The sequence below is a fragment of the Grampus griseus genome, assembly GCF_964374135.1.
Source record: "Grampus griseus genome assembly, chromosome: 7".
NCBI lineage: Eukaryota > Metazoa > Chordata > Mammalia > Artiodactyla > Delphinidae > Grampus > Grampus griseus.
Window position 1 is genome coordinate 75,427,869 of NC_139001.1, and position 23,121 is coordinate 75,450,989.

The window sequence follows — 23,121 nt, forward strand, 5'->3', positions numbered from 1 at the left end:
TATGTTGAATAATAGTGGTGAAAGTGGACAACCTTGTCTTGTTCCTGATCTTAGTGAAAATGGTTTCAGTTTTTCACCATTGAGAACGATGTTGGCTCTTGGTTTCTCATAAAGGGCCTTCATTATGTTGAGGTAAGTTCCCTCTATGTCTACTTTCTGGAGGGTTTTTATCATAAATTGGTGTTGAATTTTGTCAAAAGCTTTCTCTGCATCTATTGAGGTGGTCATATGGTTTTTCTCCCTCAATTTGTTAATATGGTGTATCACACTGATTGATTTGCATATATTGAAGAATCCTTGCATTCTTTTGAATCCTTGCATTCTATTCAAGTGGGATAAATCCCACTTGATAATGGTGTATGATCCTTTTAATGTGCTGTTGGATTCTGTTTGCTGGTATTTTGTTGAGGATTTTTGCATCTATGTTCATCAGTGATATTGGCCTGTAGTTTTCTTTCTTTTTGACATCTTTGTCTGGTTTTTGTATCAGGGTGATGGTGGCCTTGTAGAAAGAGTTTGGGAGTGTTTCTCTCTCTACTATATTTTGGAAGAGTTTGAGAAGGATATGTGTTAGCTCTTCTCTAAATGTTTGATAGAATTTGGCTGTGAAGCTATCTGGTCCTGGGCTTTTGTTTGTTGGAAGATTTTTAATCACAGTTTCAATTTCAGTGTTTGTAATTGGTCTGTTTATATTTTCTATTTCTTCCTGGTTCATTTGGGAAGGTTGTATTTTTCTAAGAATTTGTCCATTTCCTCCAGGTTGTCCATTTTATTGTCATATAGTTGCTTGTAGTAATCTCTCATGATCCTTTGTATGTCTGCAGTGTCAGTTGTTACTTCTTTTTCATTTCTAAATCTATTGATTTGAGTTTTCTCCCTTTTTTTTCTTGATGACTCTGGTTAATGGTTTATCAATTGTGTTTATCTTCTCAAAGAACCAGCGTTTAGTTTTACTGAGCTTTGCTATTGTTGCTTTCATTTCTTTTTCATTGATTTCTGATCTGATCTTTATGATTTCTTTCCTTCTGCTAACTTTGGAGTTGTTTTGTTCTTCTTTCTTAATTGCTTTAGGTGTAAGTTTAAGTTGTTTATTTGAGATGTTTCTTGTTTCTTGAGGTAGAATTGTATTGCTATAAACTTCCCTCTTAGAACTGCTTTTGCTTCATCCCCGAGGTTTTGAGCCATCATGATTTTGTTGTCATTTGTTTCTAGGTATTTTCTGATTTCATCTTTGATTTCTTTGGTGATCCCTTGGTTATTTAGGAGTTTATTGTTTAGCCTCCATGTGTTTGTATTTTATACAGATTTTTTCGACTAATTGATGTCTAGTCTCATAGTGTTGTGGTCAGAAAGGATACTTGATATGATTTCAATTTTCTTAAATTTAGCAAGGCTTGATTTTGACCCAAGATATGATCTATCCTGGAGAATGTTCCATGAGCACTTGAGAAGAAAGGGTATTCTGTTGGTTTTGGATGGGATGTCCTATAAATATGAATTGTCCATCTTGTTTAATGTATCATTTAAAGCTTTTGTTTCCTTATTTATTTTCATTTTGGATGATCTATCCATTGGTGAAAGTGGGGTGTTAAAGTCCCCTACTATGATGGTATTACCTTCGATTTCCCCTTTTATGCCTGTTAGCATTTGCCTTATGTATTGAGGTGCTCCTATTTTGGGTGCATAAATAATTACAATCGTTTTATCTTCTTCTTGGATTGATCCATTCATCATTATGTAGTGTCCTTCTCTGTCTTTTGGAATACGCTTTATTTTAAAGTCTGTTTTGTCTGATATGAGAATTGCTGCTCCAGCTTTCTTTTGATTTCCATTTGCAGGGAATATCTTTTTTCATCCCTTGACTCTCAGTCTGTATGTGTCCCTAGGTCTGAAGTGGGTCTGTTGTAGACAGCATATATACAGGTCTTGTTTCTGTATCCCTTCAGCCAGTCTATGTCTTTTGGTTGGAGCATTTAATCCATTTACATTTAAGGTAATTATCAATATGTATGTTCCTATTACCATTTTCTTAATTGTTTTGTTTTTGTTATTGTCAGTGTTTTCCTTCGCTTGTGTTTCCTGCCTAGAGAAGTTCCTTTAGCATTTGTTGTAAAGCTGGTTTGGTGGTGCTGAATTCTCTTAGCTTTTGCTTGTCTGTAAAGGTTTAAATTTCTCTGTCGAATCTGAATGAGGTCCTTGCTGGGAAGAGTAAACTTGGTTGTAGGTTTTTCCCTTTCATCACTTTAAATATGTCCTGCCACTACCTTCTGGCTTGCAGAGTTTCTGCTGAAGGATCAGCTGTTAACCTTATGGGGAGTCCCTTGTATGTTATTTGTTGTTTTTCCCTTGCTGCTTTTAATATTTTTTCTTTGTATTTAATTTATGACAGTTTGATTTATTTCTGTCTCAGTGTGTTTCTCCTCGGACTTATCTTGTATGGGACTCTCTGCAGTTCCTGGACTTGATTGACTATTTTCTTTCCCATATTAGGGAAGTTTTTGACTATAATTTCTTCAAATTTTTTCTCATTCTTTTTCTGTTCTCCTTCTGAGATGCCTATAATTCGAATGTTGGTGCATTTATTGTTTTCCCAGAGGTCTCTGAGACTGTCCTCAATTCTTTTCATTCTATTTTCTTTATTCTGCTCTGTGGTAGTTATTTCCTCTATTTTACTTTCGAGGTCACTTATCCATTTTTCTGCCTCAGTTATTCTGCTATTCATTCCTTCTAGAGAATTTTTAATTTCATTTATTCTATTGTTCATCATTGTTTGTTCGCTCTTTCATTCTTCTAGAACCTTCTTAAACATTTCTTTTATTTTCTCCGTTCTATTTCCAATATTTTGGATCTTTATTATCATCACTCTGAATTTTTTTTCAGGTAGACTGCCTATTTCTTCTTCGTTTGGTCTGGTGGGTTTTTATCTTGCTCCTTCATCTGCTGTGTGTTTCTCTGTCCTCTCATTTTGCTTAACTTACTGTTTGGGGGTCTCCTTTTTGCAGGCTGCTGGTTCATAGTTCCCTTTTTTTTGGTGTCTGCCTCTGGTGGGTAAGGTGGTTCAGTGGGTTGTGTAGGCTGAGGGGACTGTGCCTGTGTTCCCGTGGATCAGGCTGGATCTTGTCTTTCTGGTGAGCAGGACAATGCTCAGTGTGTTTTGCGGTGTTTGTGACCTTACTATGATTTAGGCAGCCTCTCTGCTAATGGGTGGGGTTGTGTTCCTGTCTTACTCATTGTTTGGCATAGCGTGTCCAGCACTGTAGTTTGCTGGTCATTGAGTTGAGGTGGGTCTTAGCATTGAGATGGAGATCTCTGGAAGAGCTTTCACCGTTTGATATTACATGGAGCTGGGAGGTGTCTGGTAGACCAATATCCTGAACTCGGCTCTCCCAAGTCAGAGGTACAAGCCTGACAGCTGCCCAGAGCACCAAGAACCTGTTAGCCACACAGCTCAGAAGAAAAGAGAGAAGAAAAGAATGTTATTAAAATAAAAAATATTATTAAAAATAAAAAAAGTGGGCTTCCCTGGTGGCGCAGTGGTTGAGAGTCCACCTGCCAATGCAGGGGACATGGGTTCGTGCCCAGTTCGGGAAGATCCCACATGCCGCGGAGCAGCTGGGCCCGTAAGCCATGGCTGCTGAGCCTGTGCATCCAGAGCCTGTGCTCCGCAACGGGAGAGGCCACAACAGTGAGAGGCCCGCGTACTGCAAAAAAATAAAAAATAAATAAAAAAGTAAAATGTAATGAAAAATAAAAGAAAGAAAGAAGAGGACAACCAAATCAAAAACCAAATCCACCAATGATAACAAGCAGTAAAATGTATACTAAAACAAAAGACAGACAGAACCCTAGGACAAATGGTAAAAGCAAAGCTATACAGACAAAATCACACAAAAAATCATACACATACACACTCACAAAAAGAGGAAAAGGAAAAATATCTATATATAAAAAAATTTAAAAAGGAAGAGAGCTACCAAATCACTGAACAAATCTACCAGTGGTAATAAACTCTAAATTCTAAATTGAGATAAACATAAAACCAGAAACAAATTAGATGCAGAAAGCAAACCCCAAGTCTACAGTTGCTCCCAAAGTCCACCACCTCAATTTTGGGATGATTCATTGTCTATTCAGGTATTCCAGAGATACAGGATACATCAAGTTGATTGTGGAGATTCAATCCACTGCTCCTGAGGCTGCTAGGAGAAATTTCCCTTTCTCTTCATTGTTCGCACAGCTCCTGTGGTTCAGCTTTGCATTTGGCCCTGCCTCTGCGTGTATGTCATCTGAGGTTGTCTGTTCTTCACTCAGACAGGACGGGGCTAAAATAGCAGCTGATTAGTTGGCTCTGGCTCACTCAGGCTGGAGGGAGGGAGGGGTACCGAATGCTGGGCAAGCCTGAGGTGGCAGAGGCCAGCATGACGTTGCAACAGCTTGAGGTTTGCCGTGTGTTCTCCCAGGGAAGTTGTCCCTGGATTATGGGACCCTGGCAGTAGCGGGCTGCACAGGCTCCCAGGAGGGCAAGTGTGGATAGTGCCCTGTGCTTTCACACAGGATATTTGGTGGCTGCAGCAGCAGCCTTAGCATTTCCTGCCTGTCTCTGGTGTCCATGCTGATAGACGCGGCTTGTGCCCATCTCTAGAGCTCATTTAGGCGGTGCTCTGAATCCCTTCCCCTCATGCACCCCAAAACAAAGGTCTCTTGCCTCTTAGGCAGGTCCAGACATTTTCCTGACTAGCTGTGGAGCACTAGCTCCCTTCAAGCTGTGTTCACGCAGCCAACCCCAGTCCTCTCTTTGGAGTCTGAACTCAGAAGCCCGAGCCTCAGCTCCGAGCCCCCGCCCGCCCCGGCGGGTGAGTAGACAAGCCTCTCGGGCTGGTGAGTGCTGGTCGGCACCAATCCTCTGTGCGGGAATCTCTCCGCTTTGCCCTCTGCACCCCTGTTGCTGCGCTCTCCTCCGTAGCTCTGAAGCTTCCCCCTGCCATCTCCACAAGTGAAAGGGCTTCCTAGTCTGTGGAAACTTTTCCTCCTTCACAGCTCCCTCTCAGAGGTGCAGGTCCTATCCCTATTCTTTTGTCTCTGTTTTTTCTTTTTTCTTTTGCCCTACCCAGGTAGGTGGGGATTTTCTTGCCTTTTGGGATGTCAGTTCTTCTGCCAGTGTTCAGTAGGTGTTCTGTAGGAGTTGTTCCACATGTAGATGTATTTTTGATGTATTTTTGGGGAGGAAGTTGATTTCCACGTCTTACTCCTCCACCATCTTGAAGGTCTCTTGCATTACTTTCTTGCTCCCAATAATGCTATAGTTTGAACCAAGGTATTGATTATCTGCTGTCTATGGCAGGTGCTGAAGTAAATGTTTAACTGTTATTGAGGTAAATGCAAATTTAGTATAATCTAAGTTTCCTTTTAGCACTTATTTTAGTTCTCTAGCTTGAGGAATTTTGCAATAGCTAAATCAGTTACTGAAAATGTATGTGATTAGACACCATACAGGAAGGACATGAATCTTGAAAAAGAAATTAAGATTTTTGACAAGTTTTCTGGTAATTCAGAAACTACAAGCAGGCAGAGGTTAGGTTTTTACTCTCTAACCACCAAGATCTCCTCTTGGAATTTAGAAGAAGCACAGACAAAAGAGAGCTGGAAAACAGAAGAATAAAGAAATGTGACACTGCGTGGTTCATACAAACTTGAGCCACTGATAAATCTTGAAAATTCTTTGAGCAGTATTGTAGCTGATGCTAGAAGATCACATAGGAACATAGCTGCAAAATACCAAATAGTGCTTCCCTTGAAATAGTAATGTTGTACCACCCTTTGACCTAAGCTTTTGAGAACTCTTAATAAATGTATCAGCATTAGTAGTTCTTTAAAAAATACCCTGCTAATGAAGTGACTCCTTTGTCCTACTACCCCAGGAACTTATGCCACCAAAGTGCCATTACTTTAGAGACAGCAATATTGGAAGAATAGAAGATCATGATGGGACCATGTTGCCAACATTCCAAGAAGTCAGCAAGAATGAGACGATCCTGTTGAAAGGACTGATAAAAGTGAAATTTTTGCCTAGTGACCACATCACCTGACCTATCAATGAGTACAAATCCAGCTTTACCTCCTCTTTTACCAATCAACACTTCACCTGATCGATTACCTCATCTTGCACCAATTAACTAATCTTCCCCTCTTTTATCCATAAAAACTCTGAGCCCCTCTCCTGTAGTCAGGGGACATATTTGTATTTCTACCCGAATCTGTGTACTCCAAATTGCAATTCTTTGGTTCCAAATAAACAGTCTGCCTCTTTAACTGGTTTCTTGTTTTTAGATTGTCAGATTAGAGGATGAAACTTTTGGTTATATAAAAAGACCCCCCAAATAGTATTCCACTTACCAATCTGAATCTTGTACCCACTGAATAAGATAAAGGAGATTAAATAAGAGATCAAAATATAGTTGTCGTTCCAATTAAAAGCTAGATATTAGAGAACATTAATTATTTCCAGGACAAATAAATTTACCCACCCACCCAGTCCTAAGTAGTACTGGGTAGGGGTATGCCTCTCAAGATGAGACCTGCCCCAAGAGTTGTAGAGAAGGATGGCTGTGTCCTGCAAGCAGCTTGATCCCCAGAGAAGAGGAAATGCTGGCCTGTGCATGATGAGTTTCAGCTGATCAGAAAAGCCATTCTTTTCCTCCAAGGAAAAATAAGAGTCATAAAGGGAATAGTTATTATTACAGACACTTGCTCCATTTTTAAGGAAACATTTGAGAAATGGAACAAACATTATCTCTTAGAGAAAAAAACATAACATCTATATGTATGTATACAAATATATGCATGCAAATACACACATGTGCATACACACATGTATACAGGCAGTTACAATATATTGTAATAAAGACTCCTACGGTGAAGTATATGCATATCATTTCACCAATACCATAATTGTTTTAACTATTGTAGCTTTATAGTAAGTTCTGAAATTAGGTTAATGAAAGTCCAGACTTTTTCTTCCATTTTAAAATGTTTTGACTATTCTAGCTTCTTTGCTTTTCTCTAGATGATAGATTGACAGATAGAAGATAGGTAGAAGATAGATAGATAGATGAGAGATAGATAGATAAACAGATAGATAGGAATATGATATATGTAGATGATAGAATGATCTATATATATTTATCTATCAATAATCAACTTGTTATGCAGAAATTTCTGAAATGTAATTTTTATAACTGTATTGTGATACATTTGATATGGAATAAATTGCCCATATCTAAAGTTACAATTTGATACATTTTATAAAACTGTAACCACAATAAAGATAATGGAATTATCCAACACTGCCAAAAGTTTACACATGATTCATGTTAATTCCAACAACACATACCTCCCAGTACTACCATATTTTCCAAATATAAGGAAAAGTCCTTGAGCTGTAAAAACTCAGCATTAATTTCATTTGTATAAATGAAATTCCTAAAGGTTTGAAGGCAAAGACATGGAGACTTTCATGTGGAATTTGGAAAGACTGAGAAAAGTCAGCAAAGGTGTATTTCTAACAGACTGGGCAGTATCGTCAGCACACATACCAAAGGGTAGCCATCATATACCTGCAAAAAAACAAAAAGACTGAACCAAGGTATCTAATTCCACAGGATTGAATGGGTTCATTTGTTTACTTATTATTGTTGAAACCATGTTATAATTATCTTTGAATCTGAAGGGCTTTCTCATAGTACCTACCACAATTCAGGTTCTCAAGAGGCAACTAACTACTACTAACTAACTACTGAATTTAATTGTCATCATACAAAACATTTTATGACTAAAATCAAATAGGATTTATAAATATGATGGTAGTATTCCCTGGAAGTTTTATAATTACAGACCCTGATTTTTCTCCAGATTTTAGGTATAATTAGACTAAGGTGGGAAAAATTTATCATAAAATGACTAAAATTAATTGCTTACATAACATAGAATCTCTCGTAAGTCCAGTTTCCATCTTTGTCCTCAAGGGGCTTTTGAATGAAACATTGAATAACTTAGACCCAAAATAATATAATATAGTGAGCTTTGGCTAAATCATCTTATAATAAAAGAAACACATATAAATAATAGTTAGATCATAAGGCAAACATACAAATAAATATAGACAGGGGAAAAATATATCAACTATTTAAGTTAATAAGATTGCTATGAGTCAAAGAAGAAATGGAAACAACAGGGCATACAACTTTTATGCTAAAACAAAAAGAAGTATCTCAGTTTTGTTAAAATATATTTTCCTGAAATTAAGTGTTTAAGAAATTTGATTGCATAATACTTACACAAAGGCCTTGATTAAATGCACAAATATTGCTTTGAGTAATAATTGGATGCTGCTAAAGCATATGTCCCTCAGCTTTGTAAGGCAAGTGATTTTACTGAACCTGAGGCCTAGTAAGAATTCATATTAGCAGTGTGAGTGTGTATAACTGAAGACCCATCTATTTTTTCATATATTCTTTTTCCATCAATACATTTTTTCAATAGTTATTTCTTATGTTCCTATTCTAAGACTGGCATTATAATAAGAACTTAAAATCACCCTAGTTTTATAGTATAGAGTAGAAAACCTTTCTGATCTTGACAAGGGGAGGTAAATTCTTGTCTAAGATGTTTATTTGATACTGTTTTTAAATACTGTCATCAGTTTTAAGCTCAATCTATTGAAAGCATATTTACCTTCTCATTTATCCAAAATAGCATTCAGAAACAGTTGGAAAACCCCAGAATCTTGGACAGTTTTTCATTTTTCCTCACACCATTTCAAGTAATTGGAATTAATACAAATGTTTACTGCTGAGTACAGTGTGTTGCTGGGCAAGTTAGTGAGCCATGGCTACATATTACAACTTCTCAAAAATTAAATCAGATTATTATTTCCTTGAGAAATCAATAGTGTTTAGGATGATTATAATTCTTTTTAGTAGTGATGCTACATATATATATACACTACTGGCTACACAGAGACACAAAAAACAAAATACTTGTAGGGGAGGTGAAGTTTTCATTGTGTCAAAGGCAATTGGTAGCACACAAAAAGCTAGGCTAGAGAGGACCTTTAAGACGGTGGAGGAGTAAGATGTGGAGATCACCTTCTTCCCAACAAATACATCAAAAATACATCCACATGTGTAACAACTCCTACAGAACACTTACTGAACGCTGGCAGAAGATGACAGACTTCCCAAAAGGCGAGAAACTCCCCATGTACCTGGGTAGGGCAAAAGAAAAAAGAAAAAACAGAGACAAAAGAATACAGATGGGACCTGCACCAGTGGGAGGGAGCTGTGAAGGAGGAAAGGTTTCCACACACTAGGAAGCCCCTTCACTGGCAGAGATGGGAGGTAGTTGGGGGAAAGCTTTGGAGCCACGGAGGAGAGCACAGCAACAGGGGTGCAGAGGGCAAAGGGAGGGATTCCCGCACAGAGGACTGGTGCCGACCAGTACTCACCAGCCGGAGAGGCTAGTCTGCTCACCTGCAGGGACGGGTGGGGGATGGGAGCTTAGGCTCGAGCTTCAGAGGTCAGATCCCTGGGGTTGGCTGTGTGAACACAGCCTGAAGGGGGCTAGTGAGCCGCAGCTAGCCGGGAGGGAGTCTGGGAAAAAGTCTGGAACTTCTTAAGAGGCAAGAGACCATCGTTTCGGGGTGCACAAGGAGAGGGGATTCAGAGCACTGCCTAAACGAGCTCCAGAGATGGGTGGCTATCAGCGTGGACACCAGAGACAGGCATAAAACGCTAAGGCTGCTGCTGCAGCCACCAAAAAGCCTGTGTGCAAGCACAGGTCACTATCCAAACCTCCCCTCCCGGAGCCTGTTCAGCCTGCCACTGCCAGGGTCCAGTGATCAACTGGAACAACTTCCCTGGGGAAACAAACAACGCGCCTCAGGTTGTTGCAATGTCACACCAGCCTCTGCCACCACAGGCTCGCACCGCATTCCGTACCCCTCCCTCTCCCCGGCCTGCGCAAGGCAGAGCCCCCTAATCAGCTGCTACTTTAACCACCTCTGGTCTGGGTGAAGAACAGACGCCCTCAGGTGAACTACACGTAGAGGTGGAGCCAAATCCAAAGCTGAACCCCAGGAGCTGTGGAACAAAAAAGAGAAAGGGAAATTTCTCCCAGTAGCCTCAGGAGCAGATTAAATCTCCATAATCAGCTTGATGTACCCTGAATCTCTGGAATACCTGAATAGACAACGAATCATTGCAAAATTAAGACAGTGGACTTCAGGAGCAACTGTAGACTTGAGGTTTCTGCTTCTAATTTTTATGCTTATCTTAGCTTAGTTTTTAGCACTTGTTATCATTCATGGATTAGGTTATTGGTTTGGTTGCTGTCTTTTTTATTCTTTTTGCTTTATTATTCTTTTTTAATTTTTTTATTTTAATAATATATTTTTTCATTTTAATATTTTTTAATTTTATTTTACTTTCTTTTTTTATTTATTTCTTTTTTTTTTCCTCCCTTTTCTTATGAGCCGTGTGGCTGACAGTGTCTTACTGCTCTGGCCAGGTGTCAGGCCTGAGCCTCTGAGGTGGGAGAGCTGAGTTCAGGACATTGGACCACCAGAGGCCTCCCAGCCCCACCTAATATTAATTGGCAAGAGCTGTTCCAGAGATCTCCATCTCAATGCTAAGACCCAGCTCCACTCAATGACCAGCAAGCTCCAGTGTTGGATACCCCATGCCAAACAATTAGCAAGACAGGAACACAACCTAACCCATTAACAGAGAGGTTGCCTACAACCATAAGTTCACAGACAACCCAAAACACACCACGAAAAATGGTCCTGCTCACCAGAAAGACAAGATACAGCCTCATCAACCAGAACACAGGCACCAGTCCCCTCCACCAGGAAGCCTACGCAACCCACTGAACCAACCTTACCCACTGGGGGCAGACACCAAAAACAACGGGAAATACGAACCAGCAGCCTACAAAAAGGAGACCCCAAACACAGTAAGTTAAGCAAAATGAGAAGACAGACAAATATGCAGCAGATGAAGGAGCAAGGTAAAAACCCACCAGACAAAACAAAGGAAGAGGAAATAGGCAGTCTACCTGAAAAAGAATTCATAATAAGGATAGTAAAGATGATTCAAAATCTTGGAAATAGAATGAAGAAAATACAAGAAATGTAAACAAGGATCTACAAGAAAAAAAAAGAGCAAACAAACAATGATGAACAACACAATAAATGAAATTAAAAATTCTCTAGAAGGAATCAATAGCAGAATATGAGGCAGAGGAACGGATAAGTGACCTGGAAAACAAAATAGTGCAAATAACTACCACAGAGAAAAATAAACAAAAAAGAATGAAAAGAATTGAGGACAGTCTCAGAGACTTCTGGGACAACATTAAATGCACCAACATTCGAATTATAGGGGTTCCAGAAGAAGAGGAGAAAAAGAAAAGGACTGAAAAAATATTTGAAGAGATTATAGTTGAAAACTTCCCTAATATGGGAATGGAAATAGTCAATCAAGCCAGGAAGTGCAGAGACTCACATACAGGATAAATCCAAGGAGAAACATGCCAAGACACATATTACCAAAGTATCAAAAATTAAATACAAAGAAAAAACATTGAAAGCAGCAAGGGGAAAGAAACACATAACATACAAGGAGTCCCCATACAGTTAACAGCTGAACTCGCAACAGAAATTCTACAAGCCAGAGGGAGTGGCAGGACATATGTAAACTAATGAAAGGGAAAAATCTAAAACCAAGATTACTCTACCCTGCAAGGATCTGATTCACATTCAGTGGAGAAATTAAAACCTTTACAGACAAGCAAAAGCTAAGAGAATTCAGCACCACCAAACCAGATTTACAACAAAGGCTAAAGGAACTTCTCTAGGCAGGAAACACAAAGGAAGGAAAAGACCTACAATAACAAACCAACAGCAATTAAGAAAATCATAGCAGGAACACACATATCGATAATTACCTTTAATGTAAATGGATTAAATGACCCAACCAAGGGACACAGACTGACTGAAAGGATACAGGAACAAGACTGATATATATGCTATCTACAAGTGATCACTTCAGACCTAGGGACACATACAGACTGAGAGGATGGAAAAAGATATTCCATGAAAACGGAAATCAAAAGAAAGCGGACTAGCAATTCTCATATCAGACAAAATAGAATTTAAAATAAAGACTGGGGCTTCCCTGGTGGTGCAGTGGTTGAGAGTCTGCCTGCCGATGCAGGAGACGTGGGTTCCTGCCCCGGTCTGGGAAGATCCCACATGCCGCGGAGCAGCTGGGCCCGTGAGCCATGGCTGCTGAGCCTGCGCGTCCAGAGCCTGTGTTCTACAACGGGAGAGGCCACAATGGTGAGAGGCCTGCGTACCTCAAAAATAAATAAATAAAGACTGTTACAAGAGACAAAGAAGGACACTACATAATGATCAAGAGATCAATCCAAGAAGATATAACAACTGTAAATATTTCTGCACCCAACATAAGAGCACCTCAATGTATAAGGCAAATGCTAACAGCCATAAAAGGGGAAACTGACAGTAACGCAATAATAGTAGGGGCCATTAACACCCCACTTTCAGCACTGGGCAGATCAACCAAAATGAAAATAAATAAACACAAGCTTTAAATGACACATTAAACAAGATGGACTTAATGGATATTTATAGGACTTCCATCCAAAAATAACATAATACACTTTCTTCTCAAGTACTCATGGAACATTCTCCAGGATAGATCATATCCTGGGGCACAAATCAAGCTTTGGTAAATGTAAGAAAATTGAAATCATATCAAGCATCTTTTCCAACCACAATGCTATGAGACTAGACATCAATGACATGAAAACAACTGTAAAAAATACAAACACATGGAGGCTAAGCAATACAATACTAAATGACCAAGAGATCACTAGAAGAAATCAAAGAGGAAATCAAAAAATACCTAGAAACAAATGACAATGAAAACGTGACACCCAAAACCTATGAGATGCAGCAAAAGCAGTTCTAAGAGGGAAGTTTATAGCACTAAATTCCTACCTCAAGATAGAAGAAACATCTCAAAAAAACCTCTAAACTTACACCTAAAGCAATTAGAGAAACAAGAAGAAAAAAATCCAAAGTTAGCAGAAGGATAGAAATCATAAAGATGAGATCAGAAATAAATGAAAAACTCATGAAGCAAATGATAGCAAAGATCAAGAAAACTAAAAGCTGTTTTTTGAGAAGATAAATAAAATTGATAAACCATTAGCTAGATTCATCAAAAAAAGAAACAGAGAGAAGACTCAAGTCAATAGAATTAGAAATGAAAAAGGAGAGGTAACAACTGACACTGCAGAAATACAAAGGATCATGAGAGATTACTACACACAATCATATACCAATAAAATGGACAACATAGAAAATATGGACAAATTCTTCAAAAAGCACAACCTTCCAAGACTGAACCAGGAAGAAATAGAAAATATAAACAGACCAATCACAAGCACTGAAATTGAAACTGTGATTAAAAATCTTCCAAAAAACAAAAGCCCAGGACCAGAAGCCTTCACAGGCAAATTCTATCAAACATTTAGAGAAAAATTAACACCTATCCTTCTCAAACTCTTCCAAAATATCGCACAGGGAGGACACTCCCAAACTCATTCTAGAAGGCCACCATCACCCTGACACGAAAACCAGACAAAGATGTCACAAAGAAAGAAAACTACAAGCCAATATCACTGATGAACATAGATGCAAAAATCCTCAACAAAATACTAGCAAACAGAATCCAACAGCACATTAAAAGGTTCATACACCATGAGAAAGTGGTGTTTATCCCAGGAATGCAACGATTCTTCAACATATGCAAATCAATCAATGTGATACTCCATATTAACAAATCGAAGGAGAAAAACCATATGATCATCTAAATAGGTGCAGAAAAAGCTTCTGACAAAATTCAACACCCATTATTGATAAAAACCCTCCAGAAAGTAGCCAAAGAGGGAACTTACCTCAACATAAAAAAGGCCATTTATGACAGACCCACAGCCAACATCCTTCTCAATGGTGAAAAACTGAAAATATTTCCACTAAGTTCAGGAACCAGACAAGGTTGTCCACTCTCACCACTATTATTCAACATAGTTTTGGAAGTTTTAGCCACAGCAGTCAGAGAAGAAAAAGAAATAAAAGGAATCCAAATCAGAAAAGAAGAATTAAAGCTGTCACTGCAGATAACATGATACTATATATAGAGTATCCTAAAGATGTTACCTGAAAACTACTAGAGCTAATGAATGAATTTGGTAAACTAGCAGGATACAAAGTTAATGCACAGAAATCTCTTGCATTCCTACACACTAATGATGAGAAATCTAAAAGAGAAATTAAGAAAAGTGTCACATTTATCATTGCAACAAAAAGAATAAAATACCTAGGAATAAACCGACCTAAGGAGACAAAAGACCTATATACAGAAAACTATAAGACACTGATGGGGCTTCCCTGGTGGCGCAGTGGTTGAGAGTCAGCCAGCTGATGCAGGGGACATGGGTTCATGCCCCGGTCCGGGAAGATCCCACATGCCGTGGAGCAGCTAGGCCCTTGAGCCATGGCCGCTGAGCCTGCGCGTCCGGAGCCTGTGCTCCGCAACAGGAGAGACCACAACAGTGAGAGGCCCGTATATCGAAAAAAAAAAAAAAAGACACTAATGAAAGAAATTAAAGATGATACAAACAGATATAGAGATATACCATGTTCTTGGGTTGGAAGAATCGACATTGTGAAAATGACTATACTATCCAAAGCAATCTACAGATTCAATGCAATCCCTATCAAACTACCAATGGCATTTTTCACAGAACTAGAACAAAAAACTTCACAAGTTGTATGGAGACACAAAAGATGCTGAATAGCCAAAGGAATCTTAAGAAAGGAAAATGGAGCTGGAGGAATCAGGCTCCCTGACTTCAGACTGCAAGGTATACAATGGAGAAACGACAGCCTCTTCAATAAGTGCTGCTGGGAAAACTGGACAGCTACATGTAAAAGAATGAAATTAGAACACTCCCTAACACCATACACAAAAATAAACTCAAAATGGATTAAAGACCTAAATGTAAGGCCAGACACTATAAAACTCTTAGAGGAAAATATAGGCAGAACACTCTGTGACATAAATCACAGCAAGATCATTTTGACCCACTTCCTAGAGAAATGGAAATAAAAACAACAATAAACAAATGGGACCTAATGACACTTCAAAGCTTTTGCACAGCAAAGGAAACCATAAACAAGATGAAAAGCCAACCTCAGAATGAGAGAAAATATTTGCAAATGAACCATCTGACAAAAGATTAATCTCCAAAATTTACAAGCAGCTCATGCAGCTCAATACCAAAATACCAAAAAACCCAATCCAAAAATGGGAAGAAGACCTAAATAGACATTGCTCCAGAGATGATATACAGATTGCCAACAAACACATGAAAGGAAGCTCAACATCACTAATCATTAGAGAAATGCAAATCAAAAGTACAATGAGGTATTACCTCACACCAGGCAGAATGTCCATCATCAAAATATCTACAGACAATAAATACTGGAAAGTGTGTGGAGAAAAGGGAGCCCTCTTGCACTGTTGGTGGGAATGTAAATTGATGCAGCCACTATGGAGAATACTATGGAGTTTCCTTAAAAAACTAAGAATAGAACTACCATACAACCCAGCAATCCCACTACTCAGCATATACCCTGAGAAAACCATAATTCAAAAAGTGTCATGTACCACAATGTTCATTGCAGCTCTATTTACAATAGCCAGGACATGGAAGCAACCTCAGTGTCCATCAACAGATGAATTGATAAAGAAGATGTGGCACATATATACAATGGAATATTACCAGCCATAAAAAGAAACAAAATTGAGTTATTTGTAGTGAGGTGGAGGGACCTAGAGTCTGTCATACGGAGTGAAGTAAGTCAGAAAGAGAAAAACAAATACCGTATGCTAACACATATATATGGAATCTAAAAAAAGTATGGTTCTGAAGAACCTAGGGGCAGGACAGGAATAAAGACTCAGACGTGGAGAATGGACTTGAGGACACCGGGAGGGGGAAGGGTAAGCTGGGACGAAGTGAGAGAGTGGCATGGACATATATACACTGCCAAATGTAAAATAGATAGCTAGTGGGACGCAGCCGCATAGCACAGGGAAATCAGCTTGGTGCTTTGTGACCACCTAGAGGGGTGGGATAGGGAGGGTGGCAGGGAGACACAAGAGCGAAGGGATATGGGGAATATGTATACGTATAGCTGATTCACTTTGTTATAAAGCAGAAACTAACACAACAAAATAAAGCAATTATACTCCAATAAAGATGTTAAAAAAAAAAAGAAAAGCTAGGTTATAGTCGGGTATATACCTATTACGAATAAATCAATGTCATATGTATTAGCAGTGTTTTCCTCATGCTGGTTTTAGAGCACTAAAGCAAAATTAAAGCTCTTAAATTATTGCTGCTGGAGAGCAACAACAACATTGAAAGCATCTCTTCCCTATGAAAGCCTAGTTTCTCCAAGGCAGATTTTTTGGTTTAGCCTTAAAATAAATAATTTCGATTCTTCAGGCAATGACCTCTGAAAAGCCATACTGGAGTCACAGAAGGTAACTCTATTAAAATTGCCAATTGGGCTAATAGCCTGCTCTGTGTCATATGAAACAGTGCTTTGTGAATTAAATTTCTCTGCTGATATTTTTAGCTGAGTCCATCACTGAAGGAGGATCATTCATCTCTTATACCAACACAGTTTCCGTTTTCTATCTTAGCCTAGAAATCAACTGAAAGTGATTGAAGGAAATAGAAATTCTATTTGTGCCTATAGAAGCCTCTCAGCAATTTTGGCAAACAATAGAGAAGGCCTTCAATAGTCTGATCTTATCCTACCTAGCCAATAGTTCCCAACAAGTCCACACTGCAATCATTTATTACCATCAGAGTGATTTCTTTGCTGTCCTCCAACTGACAGATGAATTTCCATTCCTATACTTTTGCTCAGTGTTACATTACCTTTGTTTGACATTCAGTCTAATGAGGCAGTGTAATGAAGTACTTAAGAGAATTCACCCTTAATCCAGACAGTCTGAATTTGAACCCTAAGGCTACTCAGTATGCTTTGACAATCACCCATTTTGAGACTTTTTCCACATCTGCAACACAGAGATAATAATATTACCTTCTCATAAGTTTAGGGTGAAAATTAAATCACATAATATATGTGAACATTTACAAGTAAGGCCTAGCACACTGTAAATGTTATGAGTGTTTATTCAATTATTAGTTCAAATTTTCCATCTTCCAAGTGCCAACTACCAAGTATTTTTTTCTAAATACAGTAGTCCATTCAGACTTTGACTTCTGAATTTCTAAAGCACTCTGACAATACCACATGCATGTACTTAGTTATTTGCTAATTGTTTCATATATTTCATCACTATTTATGCAAAGAAATTATTAGCACTTTAAGTTGATAAATTTTCTTTTATTTGTTTAACTAAAATTAGCCCAGTGCTAGAAAAATAATAGACCTAAATTATTTTGTATTAGTCGATTGATTTATAAAGCCAGATTTATGAAATTGAAATCTACATTCCATTGCTAATGACTAGAAAATGTCAGCTTGCTGACTTTTGATGCCCCAATATCCTGTTAAGCCCATTGGTACTTTTATTGCAAAAGCTCTATTTTGAATTCAATAATTCCATTTTTCAATATTTATATTTCTGGGCTTGTATTCTCCATGTGCTCACTCAATATGTACATTATTTCCTTTAAATAATGTTAATAATAGCTGTTTCAATATTCTTTTATGCTAATTTCCACACTGCATCATTTCCTAAACTATTTTTATGATTACTAAACCTAGTTATGGGTTATGTCATTATGCTTCTTGAAATAGTAGTAAGAAGTTGTGGATATTACGTTGTTAGCTAATAAACTAATATCTATTCTCATTTAAAGAATGTTGTTACTTGTGGTTTCTCCTCAGACTACAGGAAGCTAGCAAAAGCATTGCTTGCATTCTTACAGCCAAACCAACCAACAACGTGGGACAATCTTGGACTCCCACAAATTTTCTACAACTGGTCATAAGTTGGAGGTCACAGGGAAAACAACTAACCTGAAATACAAGGGATGGCAAGTGTCTGCAGTGAAAGACAAGAGATGAGCATTTACATACCTGGGACAGATATATCCAGATAGTAGTAAGAATTCAGGTAAAAATATTAATGAGTTGGTAAGTGTAGTGTGCAGGCCAGCAAAAGAATATAGAAACCATAAAGGCCACAGATATAAGGAAAATACATATCCACTTACAGATTCTACTCACAGGAGCTCACAAGAAAACATTGGTGACAGGAGAGATATAGAACCATTTGTGGTTCATGCCTTGGGAGAGGAATACCTGCAGCCATGGGAAAACAATACCACTCAACCACATTCTTTCTCCCTTTTCTCCCCTAGAGAAAAATATCTAACCTGAGGAAAGGGGAAAGGAAAAAAACACTTTTTCCTATAGGTACTGGTAAAAATCCTATGCATCTGCGAAAAGTGAACAGAAAAACATTCTCTATATCTGGTGAATGTGAAGCCTGTATGCTGTCAACTACACCTGAGGGATTGGCAAAACCACTGAAATGACCACACTTATGAGGTCCAGAAACACAGCGTTTGCCTTAGACTGAAACTTATCCACAACAATAGAGAATACTTCCCATCCCCACCACTAGGGTAAAAACACTGAGTAACAAGCAATAATGTAATATTGCAGGGAAATTTATTAGAGCATGTAGATTTTTCTAAAGTGTGCCACAAAGGAAAAATCTGAAGCTTAGTATAAAGCAGATGTTGAGAAAAATCCTGTCAAACTAATACACCTTACAAACAGAGGTATCGCAAAAATAATTTGAGGCTTGAAATATACTATAAGAAACCATAACAACAACAAACCCTAAACTCAGCTCAACCCTTGGCTAGATTGTGCCAAATTTAACACCAAAAGTCTAGTAGAAGGAAAAGTTTGTCCATTTCATGAAATAAAATATAGTTAAGTCCTACAAAAAAGGCATATCCTATGCCTTTTCACTGTCTTGCAATAGATGCTTTACATAAGGTGTCCAATTCCTAGCAAAATTTTGAGTAATAGAAAAAAAACTAGAACAAAACAAACCACAATACCAAGAGACAAAGCAACCAACATAACTAAACTCAGATATGACATACATGTTGGAACTATCAAGAAGAGGAATCCTGAAATAACTGTAACAATATGTTAAAGATTCTAATGTTTAAAGTGAGCAACATGCAAAGCCAGATGTATTATTTCAGGAGAGAGATGGAAAATATAAGAAAGAATCAAAGGGAAATGCTACAAATAAAACACATAGAAACAGAGATGTTAAATGCATTCAATGGGCTTATCATAGACCAACACAGCCAGAGAAAACAAGTGAACTTGAAGACAGGAAATATAAATTTCCCAAACTGATACACAAAGAAAAAAATAAAGCATTGAACAAAGCACTCATTCATGATCTCTAGAGCCATGTGATGATAAAGAGACCAGTTCTCCAAGAAGAAAAAACAATCCTGAAGTACCTGAATCTTTTTTTTTAATTTATTTATTTATTATTTTTGGCTGTGTTGGGTTTTCATTGCTGCGCATGGGCTTTCTCTAGTCGCGGTGAGTGGGGGCTACTCTTTGTTGTGCTGCACGGGTTTCTCATTGCAGTGGCTTCTCTTGTTGTGGAGCATGGGCTCTAGGGCACAGGTTCAGTAGTTGTGGCTCACAGGCTTAGTTGCTCTGCGGCATGTGGGATCTTCCCAGACCAGGGCTCGAATCCATGTCCCCTGTATTGGAAGGAGGATTCTTAACCACTGCACCACCAGGGAAGCCCAGTACCTGAATTTTAAAAAAGAGCATATACATCTCTGAAATAAAAACTGAAAGAACCAATAGGAGAATCAGAAAAAGACACAAACAACTATGGAGATTCCAACACTCTACTCTCTGTAAAGATAGAGCAAGTAGACAAAAATCAGCAAGGTTATAATGCACTTGAACAACTCTTTCCAACCAATGTGACCTAAGTTAAATTTATAGATTTATACATTTATAAAACACTGGATTCCAAAACACCATATTCATATTCTTTTCAAGTGAAAATGTTGAACATTCACCAAGGAAAATCATGTTATTGGCCATAAAATAAACCTTAACACATCTAAAAGGAACTTATTCAATGGTATGTTCTAGTTTCATAATGGAATAAAACCAGAAATAAATAACAAAAGCATAACAAAAAATTTGTTTCTTTTATTGTGGTGTATCACATTTAATAATTTGAGTTATGTTGAACCATCCTTGCATTCCAGAGAAAATTCTAACCTGCTTATGGTTTATGATCCTTTTAATGTGCTGTTGAGTTTGGTTTTCTAATATTTTGTTTAGAATATCTGCATCTATTATTTATTAAAGATATTGGTCTGTGGTTTTCTTTTCTTGTAGTGGCCTTATCTGGCCTTGATACCAGAGTATTGCTGGTCTTGTTAAATGACTTTGGGAGTGTTCCCTCCTCTTCAATTTTTTGGAAGAGTTTGAGAAGGACTGGCATTAAGTCTTCTTTAAATGTTTGGTAGAATTCACCAGTGAAATCATCTGATCCTGTGGCTCTCTTATGTTAAGATTAAAGACTCCAAGTCTCATTGCGCTCCAGTAGCTGTACCACCTTTCCTTATCCTTATTATATAAGGGAGGTAACAACCTTCCCTCTTTTGCTTGCCTTTGTGGGTGTCAACCACCTAACACTCTGTAAATAGTCTCTTCGTTAAAATTTCTTTATTTAAGCTATCTCAGTGACCTTTTCTTTATTGTCAGAATCCTGACTGGTTTACTTGCTAACTTCTTCTATGCCTCAAGAAATCTGCTTGTTTTCTGCCCAAATTATATAGCCCCAGATATTCAGTTGACTGAATCTTTTTCAAGTCACACTCAAAAATGAACTTCTAATAAAACTTTTGTTTAAGGAACTCTTACAAAATACCTACAATTATTATTTTCTATAGGAGCATACTTGTTACTTTCTTTACAACTCTTATTTTTATCAGGAATTACCTTATTTTCTTGATCGTCTGTCCCCTTACTCTTTACTAGTATGCACATTTTCTTAAAACTGGAATCTTATCTCTCATATTTATTTCTGGCTCTGGAGTTCCAGTACTTAGAACAGTTACTGACACAAAGCAGGCACTCAGTAATATAAATGAATGAATGAATAAATACTTTACTAAATGTATTCTTTATGGTGATATGCTTCAGCTTTGGATTGATTTTTTATTATTCTTATTTTATTTAAATTTCTTTGACAATTCTTAATTGGGGCAACTCTTTCCTTCCTTTTTAACATATTATATTCATGAGTATTTAAAAGTTTAGAAATTTTCTTTCTGTTAAAATCAATACATATCAGGTATGAAAGAAACTTGGGCAAGTCAGCTGTTTGAAGATATCTATAATAACATGGATCTCTTTATGGGGTTTTATGAATTTTCTTTAACCAAAGAGTTCTTGGGATTTCAATAGTTCTGATGCTATATAAATATTCCCTAGGTCAATACAAATGACATTTATTATAAATTGTGGGATCTTTGTTGTCAGCTAAACCAAGATGATAAATAAAACTTTTTATGGCCTATTTAGAGCTTTTTTATTTTTTAAAGTTTTTATATTTAAATAATTTAAAATTAATGGAAGAGTTATAAAGATAGTGCAGAGTTCCTGTAAGCCCTTTTCATAGTGTCTTTTAATGTTAGCATCTTACATAGCCATGGTACATTTATTAAAACAAAAAGTTTGACATTGGTATATTACAACTAACGAAATAATCAGACCGAATGAAGATATCATAAGGGTTTTTTTCAATCTTTATTTTCTTAGAGCAGTTTTAGGTTCATAGTAAAATTGAGAGGAAGATACAGACTTCCCATATGTCCCCTGCTACACATGTGTAGTTTCCCCAATTATTAACATCCCCCACCAGAGTGATCCTTTTATTTTTTTTTCAATCAGTGAATCTACCTTCACACATTATAATCACACGAAGTCCATAGTTTGTATTAGGTTTCACTCTTGTGCATTCTACAGCTTTTGACAAAAGTATAATGACATATTCACCATTGTAGTATCATACAGAGAAGTTTCATTTTTCTAAAAATTCTCTGTGCTATGCCTAGTCAATCCTTCCTCCATGCTAACCCATGTCAACCACTGATGTTTGTACTATCTCAATAGGTTTGCCTTTTCCAGAATGTCATTTAACTGGAATCATACAGGGTGTAGCCTTTTCAGATTGGTTTCTTTCACTTAGTAATATGCATTTAAGTTTCCTCCATATTGTTTTCAAGTCTTAATAGCTCATTTCTTTTTAGTGCTGAATAACATTCCATTGTTTGGATATCCAGTTTATCCATTCACCTGCAGAAGGACATCTTTGTTGCTTCCAAGTTTTAGCAATTATGAATAAAGTTCTTAAAACATCCATGTGCAAGTTTTTATGTGGACATTAGTTTTATTGCTCTTTGGGTAAATGCCAAGAAGCATAATTGCTAGAGTGTATGGTAACTGCCAAACTGTCTTCCAAAGTGGCTGTATCGTTTCTCATTCCCACCAATGAATGCGAATGATAGCAACAGTTTTTACACTATTGTTTTTTCTATTTCAGGATCCAATGCCAGATATGGCATTGCTTTTTGCTGTCATTTTTCTCTTTGTGACATGTTCTTAGTTGTGTCTTGTCTTTTATGACCTTAAAAATTTTGAAGAGTACTGGTCAGGTATTTCATAGACTCTCCCTCAATTCCAGTTTCTCTGATTGTTTCTCATGATTGAATTGGGGATAATATGATAGAGATGAAGAGCCCTTTTCATCCCATATCAGGAATGCATACTTTCAACATAACTTACTTTTGGTGATTTTAACCTTAATTACTTTGCTAAGGTGATAGCTGCCAGATTTCTCCATTATGGTT